Here is a 16,681-nt window from a genome sequence, read left to right as displayed (position 1 = left end):
CCTTTTATGCTCACACAGTGCTACCATATAGCGTACTAAAATAATAATAGTACTTATTTATACATTAGTCTGACTAAACTGTGAGTTGTGAAGGGAAGATACTGGGTCAAGCTCATTCTTGTAATGTGAAACCCTAATCTAGTAACCAGACAACAAATCACAAATGATCAAAAAACATTTTAAAATACTTGATAAATTTCTCACTATAAAATTACTTAAAATGTTAAAATGTAGGCAACTCTTGTTTGTACATACACCAGATGAAAAGGTAAGTAAAATGGATATGGAGCTGACTAAAAATGGGCTCCAGGGAGTGTCATGGATGACTACATCCAAGGTTAGTATCTGACATCTTCACATAGAACATGTAGGACATTTTTTGCCCTACCTGCTTTGTTAGGGAAAGTAAGTACTTGTGACCCCTGCACTTAATTAAGTAGGAATTCTTATTCAAGACACCCGACCCAGGGCTGGGGCTATAGCTCAATGGTTGAGCAGATACTCGGAATGCACAAGATCCTGGGTTCTGCGAAAAGACACCTGGCCCATCATGAAACTGAAACCCACCTAAGACGATGCATACTAACCACTTGGGGTGAAAGAAGAGTTGTGGACAGTTCTTACCGAAAAATCACTTGTAATATAGAACTGGAAAATATATACTGTGCATGAAGCAGTAAGCACTCTGTGGAGGTCACACTGCTGGCAGTCAATTTTTAAGGTTTTTCTGACCAAAATGCTTGGATAGAAACAATTGGAGTTAAGGTCAACTCCATTTGTTTATATTCATTAAAATCATTTGTTTATATACATTAAATGTATATAAATGTATATTGTTTACATACATTATATGTATATAAATGTATATATTATATACATTATATTCATTAAAATCATTTGTTTATATACATTAAAATATGTACTGTATGTGTTGAGTGCTTTACACATTACCTCATCTAATTTAATCCTCACCTCTAGTCTAAGAATCAACTACTATGTTCCTAAGAAAAGGTGAAGAGGTTAAATAATTGTACAAAAAAATCAAGACTGAGGGCACAGTGGCTCCCAACTATAATCCTAGCTACTCAAGTAACAGAGATAAGAAGAATCACTGTTGGGAGGCCAGCCTAGTAAAAGAGACACCACCCCCCTCTAATCTCGACAAATAAGCCAGGTGTGCCCGTGGTCCCAGCTACAGGGGAGAACCTAAGTAGGTGGATGGAGATCCAGGAGGATTTTACCTGAAAAATAACAAAAAACAAAAAAGGGTTGGAGGTGTGGCTCAAGTGGTAGAGTGCCTGCCTGAAGTGTGAGGCCCAAACCAAGAGTCAAACCCAGATCTTTTGCTAACTCCTTACCACTGCTGCTTCAAGAAGTGCTGGTAAGAGCTGTAAAATAAATACTGACCCCATTTCTGAAACGAAATTTTTGTTACTTCATGAAAATAGGCTGCCTTCTTGACAGTATAACTTTGACTTTAAAAAAAAAATCATTTCTATGCTTACCTCTTAGTTCTAGACAGAAAAGGGTAGATGGGAGAATAAAATGGGGAGATTTAGAACAACGAAAAAGAGTACCCAAAAATGTTCTACAAAATCGGGCAGAAGGGACCCTTTATTAAATTCAGATTCACTTGGCACATCTACTCTGTAGTAGTGCCAGCCACGAGTCGTGACGATTCATTACCCACGAAGATCTTTCCCCACATACTAACATCTACTTTTGGGAGAAGGAAAAAAATATTAACTGTAATATTTGGGTGTGTGTGTCTGTTCACTACGCAGTTTCATCAGAACCAGGGCGTATTCTACGATTGGCACCTTCCGTATCCTTACTTCCTGGGCCAACAGGTCTGCTTTTGATACACAGCAGCAACTATCTGAACTCGAAGACTATGTAAGAGTCACGACACTGAAACTGTCGCGATATTCAGGAAGTAGCGCTCTCGATTCGCAAGTGTCCACCGGGTCTAAGAGGTGACAAAGTGACTTCGATGCCAAGCGAGGGTGGCCGAGCCCTCATCTTCTCTCCCCTCCCACACCGCGCTAACACCTCAATGACAACACCCATGAGTCCCAAGGCTCGGGGTCTCTCGGGACACCAGCCCAAAAGGAGGCGCCCGCCGGGTCAAACTAGGGCTTCAGCCTTCCGCTAGCCCACCACGCGTCCAAAGGAAGACGCGCAATCCGTCCCCTCACACCCGTCACAAACTCCGCCACCGAACGCCAGGGCAGCGGCGGAGGAGGCGGTCGCCGACTCGGCTCCTGCACCACACCAGGCGAGCTGCGGCCCCGACTCCCGGCCCGCACTTCGGGGCCTCCCCTCCCCCACCCGCGGCCTGCTCGCGAACGGCTCCCCCGGAGCGAGAAGCCGGAGCTCCCGCAACTCCTTACCCTCACTCCCGAGCTGGCACTGAACCAGGCGTGTCCTCCTGGCAGTAGCCACACCGCCACTTGCCTCTTTCGAGTTCTAGGCCTCTGACTGAAACACGGCAGTCCGCAGAGAAGCACAATGGCGCCCGCCCCACTCCCAGATCCGGCGCAGAACCAGCCGCCACCGTTAAGTGCCCCTCCCTTCCTCTCTCGGTCCCGCCCACTTCGCGGAGTTGCTGAGTTCTCGCGAGAGTTGCGGCGCTGCGGGGATTCCTGGCGCTGCCTGCTGGCTCGACGTACCCCACCGCGGGGTGGTGCTCTGACTTCGGCAACCGTTGAAGTATTGACTGTGGGGAGGCAGAAAGGAGCCTTTGGTAAGCTGTTGTGACTGCGGCTGGTCGGTCGCGGGCGAGTCTGCGGGCACTGGGAGCCCCGCTGGTGCTGGAGGCCCGGTCCGGGGTGGCCGTTCCCGCCGGGCTGGCACGGGGCTCTGCGCCGGCCCCAGGGCATCCGGGTCCCTGCCCGGGGCTCTCGCCCCTGGGGCAAACCGGTGGGACCCACTGCTGGTACTGCCCGGTTCTTTATTTGATATTATTTTTTGCTCTTGGCAAGTGGCGCAGTTAATGTTTATTGAAATGAATCGATCACTGCCCTTTCTGACCTGACCTCCGCTGCCCGCTTTCCCCTGCCCTCTCCGTGCGGTTTGACGGCCACCCTCGCTCTGAAGGGTTTCATTTGCCCATCCTTGTCGCAGTTTCCGTGTGGTGATACGTACAGGCATAGGTATCTTCAAATCATGATATTAACCTTTGATGCTGTAGCTACAGGTATTGCATGCAGTAAAGAATTCACTCTTTTAAAAGAAAGATGGTCTGGTGAATATTAAACGAAACTTTTAAAACAACTGTGGTGAATTAAGATGTCAGTGAATATTAGTAAATAAAAGGGAGTATGAGGAGAAAGCTACAAATGATGAGGATGTAGATGATAGGTGGATTTTGATAATGTAGCAAACCGAAGTTGCTTAACAATAAGGATCCGTTAGTTAAAACTTGGAAGCATACTGAAGGCACTTGTTTTCTTAAGTGATCTATTTTGTTTAGTGGTTAAAAGGTTCCATTGCATCCAAAATAATTCCAGGAAGTTAAATATCGTGTTTACACAAAGTTTTTGTCATTTCATCTAAGGGAATGGAGTATCAGTCATTATCATCCCCACTTAAAGATTTGAAGTTTGGTTATTTAAAGTTGACACACAATTGCCAGTCTCATTGTTAAGGTAAGAAATGAAGATTAAGTATCTGATGGGGAATAAAGTGAACACAAATTATTTTTGAGGAAATTAATTTGTCCTTTAAAGAGCAATTCTTTAACTTTGCTGAGCCTAGGCTTCTTGTGAGTTGGGGTTAATAACAATACCCATACCTCATAATAATGTGAAAGAATTCAGCGAGGTAATGCATCAGATCCTAGAACATAGTAAGCATTCCATAAGTATTAGTGATTACATTCCATGTCCACACCACCACTAACATTATTTTTCTGGTGCTTAATATTGCATAGGTCCCGTAAGCATCTTTTTAAATTTATTCTACGCTAAGAGGAATGACTGCACCATTTTCCTGAGCTATGGCAGTCGGACCCGGCAGTGGGAACTCATCTACAGAACCCCCAAATCTGGCAAGGATGGTAGAGATTTTGGCAGATTATGGCTTCATCTCCTCCCAGCACTAAAGATATTTTCAGAGGTGAGTGTGGTACCAATTTCTTATTTAAACAGAGCTTCCAGACACTAGTTTTTCATTGATGCTAATAAGTAGGTAAAGACTACTGATGAATGAGTTACTATCCTTTTGAGAATGGTTGAGTGTGTGTGTGTGTGTGTGTGTGTGTGTGTGTGTGTGTGATTTTAATGTATTCTCTCTTTGGTGAGTTTCCAGGTAATTATCATTATCAACAAGTAATTGAAATTTTTGCCATGTTAAAGACATTTTGCTAGGAATTACGGATACAAGTACAAGATACAAGTCTTATTGACTATTAGTAGTTTTCCCCCTACTACTTTACAAACTTGTCAGTCATTTAGCCGTGGTCATACAGCCCTTAACTCTTAAGTTTAGGTCTTTTTTTAATCCACCAGATCGATTAGAATTCTTTTTCAGATATTAAATTTCAAAGTTCCTGTTTTCCTCTCCTTTTATCATTTTATAACATAACCAAAAAGCTTCTCTATTGTGAGGGCAATTATATAGACATGCTTTATTTTTGAAAGGATGGGTTTATATTAGTTTTTTGCAAATCATATCATTTTCAATTGTGAATTATTTCTTAATCTTTTGAGAAACAAGAGGTCTACTTGGGATGAGACAGGAGTGCTTATCATGAAGTTCCTAAGTTGAAAACTTGAAATACCAATTTCTTCTGAAATGAAAATCTTAATCCCTAGGCTGGAGAAGGGAACCTGGTGTCATCAACGAATTTGACAATCTGCTATTTAAATTTCTGTGTAAATCTAATCTATAGATTAAGGATCCCTCTTTCGGATAAATGTATTACACAAAAGCCCTGTGCTTTTCATTTTTGATGAAAGAAATTCCTTTCATGCCAAAAACTATAAACCCCTATTTAGAGCTTTTATAAATTTTAATTTCCCTGACAAGTTTTATTGAAAAATATCACATTTAATAAGTGAACGTCCTAAACATTCTGTTTACTGTCTTCTGCATTAGCAGCAAAAACTCTTCATTCCCCAAAGGCAGTAGTTAAAAAGATATTAAAAAAATAAAATGAGTACCATCTTGAAACCTCTGGAGAAACCTCTCTCATACTTACACTTCATTCTTGATCTCGAAGTTACTAGGAAGATCATTCCTGCTCATAATTGCTCCAGCATATCTGGACTGGTCAAGAACAATTCGCAATTTATGGGACACATCCCGTTTCATATGTGATGTGCCTTTTGCACTGCCTGAAACATAGAGAGTGCTTACTAAAAACACCTCTTAATATTGAAAAGACCAGGTCTAGCACCTATTATTGTAAATACTTTCATTGGAACACAGCCAGGCCCATTGGTTTATGTATTGTTTATGTATTTATCAGGGTTCTCCAGAGAAGCAGGATCAATAGTGTATAATAAATTATCTATTGATCTATCAAGATATTTATTTTAAGGAATTGGCTAATGCAATTGAGAAGCTGGCAAGTTTGAAGATTGTAAGGCAGGTTTGCAAACTGGAAACTCAGGAGTCTAACATTACAAGACTCGAGGCATGATTTCTTTAGAAAAGCTCAGTTTTGGGGCCGGTGAAGTGGCTCAACTGGTAGAGTGCCTGCCTAGCAGGTGTGAGAGCCTGAGTTCAAACCTCAGTACCACAAAAAAAAAAACAAAATTCAGTTTTTGCTCTTGAGGCTGATTGCATAAGGCCCATCCACATTATTGTGAGTAATCTCCTTTGCTTACAGTTAACAGATAGTACACATGAAGCACAACTATAAAGTACCTTCACAGCAACACCTAGATTACTATTGACTGAATACCCGTATTACAGCCTTACCAAGTTGAAATAAAATTAACCATCACTTGTCTATTACTACCTTTGTCTCTACAAGAGCAGAATTGAGTACCTGTGACAAAGACAATATGACCTAGAAATACTAAATATTGGTGTCTGGTTTCTTATAAAAAATTTGCTTATCTCTGGGGCAAATCATAAAACTAGACTGAACTTACCACTGTTCCAATAAAAGAGTCCAGACATACACACACACAGGGACATACACAAAGCATTCACAGTGATAATAATCAAGAACTGTATTCGACCTCTGTGGCTACTTCAAACTATATTTAGAGACTGGAAACAGGAGAAGTAGTGATACTCCTTGGATATTCCTTCTGACTAATTTAGCTGCACCCTCTTATATTTTTTTGTTTGTGTGTGGGAGTATGTGGGTATGCAAAATTTTACACAAAGATATTTATGTGATTATATCATACATGCTAGTTATTTGAGTATAGTTCTTTTCTTTTCCTTTTTTCTCCCTCTTTAATTTTACTCTCCAGCCTCTGCTGCTTTATAAATATCCTTTACCACCCACACTGACAAACTACTATGTATCTCACCACTTTTTTCTCTGCATGGTCACACAATCATAAAAGAGCGGTAAAAGTGTGTTTTATATATGTGTGTATGTAAAAATAGTCATGTATGTAAATAAAAAATACTGATTTTTTTTACCATTTATTTTATAAAACAGGATTAAAATTTTAACATATACCTTTAGAACTAGGGGTGTAACTCAGTGGTAGAGCATTTGTCTAGCATGCATGAGACCCTGAGTCAATTCCCTGCACCACACACACAAATAATCTTCATAGTTTTTTTAAACTTGTTAATATCTTTTCTCAGAATACCAATTTATAATTGATTATTTATCTTTTATTTTCAAGTCATAATAGATATTCCAATCCTGCAGCCTTTGCAGGGTTTTTTAACCTTTGTTGATTTTATATTTACTGTCTTTTGCTGAGTGTAGGCTTACATGGTAAAATTTGTCTATGTTTCTTTTATAACTTCTGGGCTTCCGATTTAGCTTTTAAAAAGATTCACCTATCCCTGGATTATATCATGTATCATTCTAGATATTCCAGATTACTTTAATTAATCTTAATTAGTCTCTTCTATTTAAAAATTCATTTTTACCCATGGAATAAGATAATAGTATCTGCTGGGTGCCACGGGCTCACACCAGCTACTTGGGAGGCTGACGTCAGGAGGATCAGGTCAAGGCCAGCCCAGGCAAATAGTTGGTGAGACCCTCATCTTCAGAGTAACCAGAGCACAAATAGACTGGAGGTGTGGCTCAAGCTGTAGAACAAAAGTGTGAAGTTCACAAGCATGAAGAATTCAAACCCTAGTCCCACCAAGAAATAAAAAAGATAATAGTATCCAGTTTTATTTTCTTCTCAATAGGTAACCAATTGCCACAATAGTATTCATAAATAATCTGTTCTTTTCTCTGTGATTAGAAAGATTGCCTTCTTTTTGAATTTATACTGGATTTGTTTCTGAATTTTCTATTCTGAAAACTAAACTATTTAGAAGTATAATTGCTAAATTATTCAGAAAGCTAAATACTGCTTATTCTCTCTTGAATCTTTCTCACTTATTACTATTTTAAGTAATAATAACTCTTTCCTCCAGAATCACCCAAAACTTAACTGGTTTTGCATTAGACAGTGCATATTATGCTACCAGCCTGTCTAAGAGTGATCTTCATTTATTTTTCCCACTGTTCTGATTTCCCTTTCTCAGCAGTTTGCCAAAGTCATTGAGTATACTTCAGTTATTTAAAAACACCTCATCAGTACTTTGAGTATGGTAATAATTTTTAAAAAACTGTACACACATATGTATTGCTTAATTAATTTCCCTTGTGGGTCATTGTGGTGAACACTGGTAATCCCAGTACTCATGAGGCAGAGGTAGGAAGATCTCAAGTTACAGGCCAGCCAGAGCTACCTAGGGAGAACCTGTCTCACAAAAAAGCACCCCCCCAAAAAACAAACAAACAAAAAGCATTCCTGGTTAGCATTTGAAACATACACTCAGAAAAATTATAATTACTAATAATTTGCATGAAGTTTTTTTCATTCTGATATTTCAAAATATTTTGTAAACACCAATTGAACCTTTCAAAAACCTCTCATGATAGTGCTATATGATTAAATTAATTACATATTTGATATGAAAATACAAAAGCTGAGAGAGGCAAAGTTATTTACCTCACATCACATACTGTTTAACTATTCAAAACTGATTCATTCCAAATTCCCATTAATCAACTGTACCGCTTGTATAAAACAAAGTCATTGGAGTAACATCTATGGAATGTTGTAGCACCCAGAATCAACTGAAGATACAGCAATTTAAAAAAACTTCTCTGAGAAAATAAATACTCTAATTTAGGTTTGGCTAAGCATACAAAAACATATGTTTACTTTTTAATAAAATTATATATTTTTAAAATTTATTTATTTATTTTGGCAGTACTGGGGTTTGAATTCAGCACCTCTCACTTGTTAGGCAAGTGCTATACCACTTGAGTCCTGCTCCCCTTTTTGCTTTAGTCTGTTTTTTAGATAGGGTCTCATACGTTAGCTCAGGCTGGCCTCTGACTGTGATTCTCCTACTTCTACCTCCCCATTGGAATTGCAGGTGTGCACCATCCTGCCATCCTTCTGTCTCTGCCTCCCGGCTAGCTGGGATTATAGGCATGAGCTACCATGTCCAGCCTCGTATTTCATCTTTAACATTATGGTCACTAAGCTTTTACCTGGGCTCTCTTCTGGTGAGCAAAGGTAAAAAAAGCCAAAATTGGTACAGACTGTGAATCACTTTCTCAAATGGACTGTAAGATAAACTACTTATTTGTTAAACTTGACTGTTAAAATGAAAATAATTTTTCTAATGAGGAACCTTAAACAAAATTAACTCCTTTTCCATAAAAGAATTTTGCATTATTTTATGTTTTAGTTAACAACTTTTTTCTATTGCTATTATCACTGATTAGACATATCACATGATAAAAGAAGTGTTTAATGTTGGTAGGAGTACAGTATCTTTAGGAAGATTGCATCTGACACTATATTAACAAGTGATTAATTGATTTCAGTATTATCCCTACAAATTATCACCATTGCAGTAGTAGAGTAGTTGTATCCCAGACCATTAAAAACCTTACAAAGCCAGGTGGCACACACTTGTAATCCCAGCTAGTAAGGCTGAGGAGGCAGGATTGCAAGTTCAAGGTTAGCCTGAGTAACTTAAGGAGACCCTATCTCAAAAAAAAAACTAAAAAACAAACAAAAAACAAGGAAGGGGAATATTTGAAATTAGGCTCAGCACACTCAAACCACATCACAGTCTTTGTAGTTTTAGCCTTTTCTCAGAAAATCAGCTCAGTTGACCCATGATAGCTCTCTGCTTCCTTTCAAAATCGCGCTTTTCCCTAGGCATACAGAGAATCCTTGCCCTTCTTGTATTCTGTCACTTTTATGGGCTTGGTGCTTGCCATACAGGTTTTGGGAACATTCACTGTTATTTGCAGGAGAACTATCAACATGGAATGAAGGAGAGAGTGTGTTTTTGAACTAGGAGTCTTGTGAACTGCCTCAGACAGCTAGTCTCATTCACAGAAAGTAGAGCTGACAGCAACTTCAACTATATGAAACTAATTTTAAAAGAAAATAGAAGAAGGCGATCAAAAGAGTTCACTTGAGGGAAATTCTTATTATTCCCTCCCAATACAAACAGGCATAAAGATAGTCCTATAGATTCATAAAATAGAATTATAAAGTTCAGAAATAGACCCTTATGTTTATGGTCAATTGATTTTCAACAATAATACCAAGACAATTCAGTAGGGAAAGAAAATTCTGTTCAACAAATGGTGAAAGACAAATGCAAATTGACAGGCATTTAGATCCCTATCTCATACCATATATGAAAATTAACTTAAAGTGAACCAAAGATCTAAATACAGTGAGGCATGGTGGTACATCACTGTAATCCCAGCACCCCAAAGGCGAGGCAGAAGGATTGCAAGTTCTAGGCCAGCCTGGGCTACATAGGAAGACCCTGGTCTCAAACAAACAAACAAAACCAACTAAGAGCCTTGTTAAACTCAACAAAAAAAGATAAGTAACCTAATTTTAAATAAAGGAGTTAAATAGATAGCCTTCAAAAAAATATATAAAAATGGCCAATAAACACATCAAAAGATGCTAAACATCATCAGTTACTATGGAAATGCAAGTCAAAACCACACTGAGGTATTCTTTCAAATACACTAGTATGACAAAAAAGGCAGCAGTAAATATTGATGAGGATGTGGAAAATTGGAACCCGCCTATTGCTATTTGGAATGTAAAATGGTGTAGCTACTTGAGAATAGTTTGTCAGTTACTCAAAAAGCTAAAGGAGGTTGCCATAAGACTCAGCAGTTTCATTCCAGGATATATACCCAAGAGAGTTGAACATGTGTCACACAAGAACTGATGCATGAATATTTATAGCATTATTCGTAGCCCAAGATGTGAAAACAACCTGTTTATTGAGACATGAATAGTTAAACCAAATGTGGTATCTCCATACAATGAAATATTTTTCAGCCAGAAAAAGGAATGAAATTCCGTCACATGCTAAAAAATGGAGGAATCTAGGGCTGCTGAAGTGGCTCGAGTGGTAGAATGCTTGCTTAACAAGCATGAGGCCCTGAGTTCAAACTCCAGTATTGCCCAGAAAAAAAAAAAGAGGAGGAATCTTGAAAACACTGTCATAAGTGAAGGAAGCCAAACACAAAAGGTTGCATATGATCCCATTTATGAGATGTCAAGACTAGACACATTCATACAGATTAAAATGCATTAGTAGTTGCTAGAGACTGGGGAAACCAGGAATTGGTAGTGATTGCTAATGGGAATGGGGTTTCTTTGGGGCGTGATGAAAATGCTCTACAACTAAATAGTGGTCATGGTTTCATGAAATTGTGAATATATTAATATATGAAAACCCCCGGAATGTATATTCAGTGTAATTTTTTGGCTAGGGCTGCTATAACAAATACTGTACTAGGTGACTTAAACAACAGAAATTAATTTTCTTCATCTGGAGGCTAGAAGGATTGATTTCATTCTGAGGCCTCATTAATATATGTAGTATACCATATTAATAGATACAAGGGAAAAAAGTCATATGATTATCTCTGTATGTGCTGAAAAGACCTTCAACAAAGTCAACATCTTCTAATAAAAACATTCTTGAGAAATTAGGAATTAATGAATATATATTTAACATAATAAAAGCCATCATCATTTAAGAAGATATACTAGAACTGGAGTATAGCTCAGTGGTAGAGTGCTTGCCTAGCATGTGTGAGATCTTGGGTTCAATCCCTGATACCAAAAGAGAAAAGACAAAAAAAAAAAAAAAATAGGAAAAGGAAAAGGAAGGAGAAAGTGACTGATAAAGTAAAAGTGGTAAAATGTTAAAATTGGGAGATCTGATGGAAGTATATATAGAATTTTTTTGTACTTTAAAAATGGTTTTTGTTTAGAACAATTTAAGATTTAGAAAAGTTTATGAAAGAAAAACTGTCCTCTATGCTCACAATACTTCTGACACCAAATATATTATGGGTTTTGTTTTTTTTTTTTACTAAGCAATTTTCTAACTCTCTTCAGGCAGCTGATATATCCTGTTATTTAATTCAATTCTATTTGGAGTTAGTTCCAAACCCCAGAAGTTAATAGTTTGGTCTCATGAGACGCCCACCCCCCCACCAAATTCAGCCATTAAGTTCCAGTCCTCCTGTAGCTCTACAAATTGGGGGAATCCCATGACCCCTTCATGTCCAGTAGTTTATAACAGCTCACAGAACTAAGAACAGAGGTCCATTTGGATCCTGAGCACAGGAACTTCTGACTCTGTGGAGTTTTAAGCACATCTTCCTCCTGGCATGTAGATATATATATTCAACCTGGAGGGTGGGGGGCAGTTGCACCAGTGAACATTGGGGCAGGAGCCCCCAAAGTGGTGGGTGCTGGAGGCGTGGGGAAAAGTGTCCTGACTATTCAGGTGATCCAAAACCACTTTGTGGATGAGTATGACCCCACCATTAAGGACTCATACTGGAAGCAGGTGGTCATAGATGGGGAGACATGCCTGCTGGACATCTTGGACACAGTGGGCCAGGAGGAATACAGTGCCATGAGGGACCAGTATATGCGTACTGGGGAAGGCTTCCTTGTGTTTGCCACCAACACCACCAAGTCCTTCAAAGACATCAGTCAGTACAGGAAGCAAATCAAGCCAGGGAAGGACTCAGATGATGTGCCAGTGGTGCTAGAGGGGAACAAGTGTGACCTGGCTGCACACACTGTGGAGTCTCAGCAGGCCTGGGACCTTGGCCGAAGCTACAGCATCCCTTATATTGAGGCTTTGGCCAAGACCCGGCATGCCTTCTACACACTGGTGCTTGAAATTCAGCAACATAAGCTTAGAAGAGAGTGGCCCAGGCTACATGAGCTGCAAGTGTGTGTGTCCTGACATGAGGCTCAGGCTCAGGATGTGGAGATGCTGCATGTGGGGAGGCAGTGCAGGCGGAAGGAAGGAAGTGCCGCTGGAGCCCAGCCAGCCCAGGGACGGTGGACAGAGGTGACCAAGACCATCAGATGGACACTTTACACAGATTGTTGTGATCTGTCCCAAATGCCTCTGGCATCCCAGCCTTGACTACCCCCTCCCAGCCCTTGTTGGGCACAGGTTAAATTGCAGCAAATTATTTGGTGGTCTTGAAAAAAATAATAAAACATAATTTAGGATGTGGTGTAGGGTCTACGAAAACACTATGCTATTTTGCATAAGGGACTAGAGCATACAGGGGTTTTAGTTTAGGTCTGTGGGGGCTCCTGGAACAAAATCCTCACAGTTACCAAGGAATGTCTGCACTGATAAATGCAGCAACATGGACAAATCTCAAGTGCATTGTGCTAATTGAAAGAAGTCAGACTAAAAAGGATACAGACCATAATGTTTGCATTTATGTGATATTCTGGAAAAGAGAAAACTGCAGGGAATAACAGCAGGGGTGACAAAGGGGATTGCCTGCTGTGGTAGACTGAATAATGGTTCACCAGAGATTCCTACATCTTTATTTCTGAAACCTGAAAGTGTTACCTTAAATGGCAAAAGGAACTTTGCAGATGTGATTAAAGAGGAAAATTAGCTTAGATAATCTAGGTGAGTCCTTAATGTAATCACAGGATTCTTACATGAGAGAGGCCAAAGGATTAATAGGAGAGAAGGTGGTTGTAAGACAAAGCACAGATGGCAGTAATGCCAGGAACCGAAGAATGCTGCCAGCCCAGAGAAGCTGGAAGAAGCAAGGAACAGATTCTTCCCTGAAGCCTCCAGAAGGAACCAGCCCTGTTAACACCTTGATTTTAGCCCATGCAACTTGTTTCATATTTCTGAATACAGTACAGTTTGTGTGTATGTGTTTTGGCAGTACTTGGGATCAAACTCAGGGCACTGTATGCTAGATGAGCACTCTATCACTTGAGACATACCTCTGCCTTTTAAATTTTTTTTTTAAGTTCATCTTTGAGATAGGATCTCACCACTAATTTGACTGTGCTGACCTCAGACTAGTGATCCACTTGCTTCCACCTTCCATGTGACTAGGATTATAGGCATGTAACATTCCTGGCCATTGTGTTGCTTTAAAGCACCATGGTTTTGGTAACTTGTCATAGCAGCAACCAGAAAACTAAGACAAGCATAGAGAAAAACAAGGAAATATTTTGGAGTGATGAAACTGTTCTATATCTTTTTTTTTTTCTTTGTGGTACTGGGCTTTGAACTCAGGGCCTACACCTTGAGCCACTCCACCAGCCCTTTTTTTATGATGGGTTTTTTTCAAGATAGGATCTTGCAAACTATTTGCCACACCTGGCTTCAAAACTCGATCCTCCTGAGTAGCTGGGATTACAGGCGTTACCCACCGGCCCCCAGCTGTTCTATATCTAGGTTGTGGTGGTGGTGATTAGGCATTTTTCATAACGTGTAGAGTAATGCATTAAAAAATAGAACTTTATTAAATATTCTTCAATAAACCTTACTTTTTGAGTAAGTTTGTTCAGAAAACACCTTTTCCATTAGAAACAAAATTAGACATGCTGGTGGATATTTTAGATAGCCCATGAAATATATTTGTTGAAGTATAATATAGATGACAACTTCTGTATAAATAAATAATACAGATGACAACTTTTGCATTTGGGGGAAATGCTCTCAGAATTCTTAGTAAGACAAAAACCCATTTTTTTTTTTAAAGAAAAGACAATTTAACGTTTAGGCTCAAGTGGTAGAGTGCCTGTGTAACAAGTGTGAGGCCCCTAGTTCAAGCCCTAGTACTGCTAAAAAAAACAGAAGAAAGAAAGAGAAAAGAGAAAGAGCTGGGAGGAGGACTAGAAAGTGTGTGTGTGTGTGTGTGTGTGTGTGCTATAAAAGAGAAGCATGAGAAGTAACAATACTTTTTTTCTTCTTCTGAAATAATTGCAAAAGAATGTAGTCTTTGGAATTATTGTAGCCAGGAGGAAAACTGGGGGGAATTGCAGAGAAGTTGAGCTGGTGTTCCATTATTGAGCTTATGAATTAGTCCACTCTAATACTGTCTTGTTCTATGAAATAATCAGTATTCTTTTTGATTCCTCACAGTTAGCTTTTGTACACCTGTGCCAGGTATCTTCTGTTATCTCTCCACATCTACTTCAATATGTTCCTCCCTACACTGATATGGATGGCTAACCTATATGAACATCAGCGGGCTCTCTTGCCTTCTATTTTCAAGTGGTTTGGCCTATAAAAGGAGCCTGAGCAGGAGATCAAAGAGAAGGAAGAGTGTGCAGAGCATGGTGGCAGATGTCTATAGTCCCAGACCTCTGGAGACAGAGGCAGGAAGATAACAAGTTGTTAGGCTATCTTGACCTATGTAGTGAGTTCAAGGTCAGCCTTAGTTAGGTTGCAAAACCCTTCCCCACTCCCCCACACACACATAAAAAAGAGAGTAAGATTGGGATATTTATTCCACTCTCTTGTCCCTACAGGATTGCCTGGGGTTGGATACATCCCTTGACTGAAAATTAGAGTTCCTCTCAAGGCAGCTCTCACTTCAGAACTCTACGTACTAATTCTGAAATACTATATTATTCTTCATGGTTTCCCTACATGCTTTATTAACTCCTTCTTAAATGGCCTTAATTTGAGTGTATCATATATTTTTGTTTGTTTTGTTTTATATTTTTAGATAGAATCTCACTCTGTAGCTTAGACTGGCCTCAAACTCACCATGTAGCCTAGGCTGATCTCATATTTGTGATCTTCCTGCCTTAGCCTCCCTAGTGGTGAGATTACAGACATGTACCACCAAGCCTGATTTACACTGTATATTTAATTGCTGGAATCCTGATGTATAGTAGTAAACTGATAAAAGTGTCTTTCAATATGATAAATTTCTCTTTCATTTTGTTAAGGTTTTTCATGTCTAACGTGTCTAGTAATTTCTTTTTCATATGTATCTATTTTATTTCACTCCTACAAAATTTTGTGGGGTTTTTTAAATTTGTTACCCTGTTTTGATAAGCATGATACCTTTGCTTATTTTGAATATCTTTTTGGGTTTTTTTGGTGCTCTGTGTTGAACCACCTCACGCATGCAAAGCAAACAGAAGCTCTACTACAGAGCTATACCCCAGTCCCTACTTTGAATATCTCAGTCACATTTATTTTTTAAATATTTGTCAGATTTGTATAAAATTAATTTTACTTTACTAAATTAGTTTTTAAATTAATTTTGATAACTGACTCTTTTAGCATAAAATTTTCTCATGAATTTCAGAATTTTGATTTGAAGCCTCATTTTCAGTAGGAGATTTTGTGCTTTGTTTTTCCCTTTCTCTTCTTACTTTTTGTTCTATATTCACTCATTCCTCCTCACAGTTTTCAGGTTACTTCTACCTATACCTCCTCCTAGTCTAGGAATATATTTTATAACATCATTTCATAGCTGTTACACTGCAATATTATGGGGGGATATTGCTGATTCTGACACTAAAATATGTCATGAGGCTGTATTTTTGTCTTCTTGGGTCCAAACCTCTCTGTAAGGCAATCTGTTGATAACATATTTTATAGCCTTCTTTTAGAGTAGGGGTAACAGCTAATATATCCCTTTTCCTGTCCTGCACCTGCCTCTAATTTTGGAGTGAACTTGTCTCTGATCCCTTATTATAATGTACAGCATATTTAGTGACTTTTAAACAAAAGTTAAATTCCCAACTGTCACTGCTTGCTTTTGGATCAGAAACTAGAATATGTGAGGGATCAGCCTATATTAATGTGTATTAGTCTTCAGTTTTTGTTAAACAGATATATTTATCTTGCTTTGAACCTGATCTTACCTTTTGTTTTTCTACTTTGAAATTTTATCTGCCATTATCATATGTTTGGAGTATAGGAAGTAAGTTCAAGTATGTTCTTACTTCACTAATCAGATTCACTAGAATCTGATTATGGTGTCTAACAAATAGGTTGTATGAAGATATGAAAGCACAGATTTATTATCAAATAAGTGCAAGACACAAAACTGGAAGTTAACAATAAAATATATGATAAGATAAAGTTTTATGGCTAGAGATGTAGCTAAGTTTTAGAGACCTTGCCTAGCATGCACAAGGGCCTGGGTTTG

The 16,681-nt window shown here is 38.9% G+C and overlaps 1 protein-coding gene and 1 pseudogene across 7 annotated transcripts in view; one reads left to right on the top strand and one right to left on the bottom strand.

Annotated features, from left to right (window-relative positions):
* Positions 1–2,569, bottom strand: part of Marchf7 (membrane associated ring-CH-type finger 7) — a 50,253-nt gene extending 47,684 nt beyond the window's left edge. For 4 of the 7 annotated variants that reach the window (XM_074070920.1, XM_074070919.1, XM_074070921.1 and 1 more), the window contains exon 1: positions 2,394–2,567. The gene's annotated coding sequence lies outside the window, so the exon portion shown is untranslated. Of the gene's footprint in view, positions 1–2,393 lie in introns of all 7 variants that reach the window. The other 3 variants (XM_074070924.1, XM_074070923.1, XM_074070925.1) reach the window with 3 other exon arrangements.
* Positions 2,570–4,079: 1,510 nt separating this feature from the next.
* Positions 4,080–15,704, top strand: LOC109678025 (GTPase HRas pseudogene; annotated as a pseudogene).
* Positions 15,705–16,681: the final 977 nt, after the last annotated feature.

The sequence above is a fragment of the Castor canadensis genome, chromosome 4 (genome assembly GCF_047511655.1).
Source record: "Castor canadensis chromosome 4, mCasCan1.hap1v2, whole genome shotgun sequence".
In the NCBI taxonomy this organism is placed as follows: domain Eukaryota; kingdom Metazoa; phylum Chordata; class Mammalia; order Rodentia; family Castoridae; genus Castor; species Castor canadensis.
The sequence above is the reverse complement of the archived record's forward strand: the minus strand, read 5'-3'. Positions and strand labels throughout refer to the sequence as shown.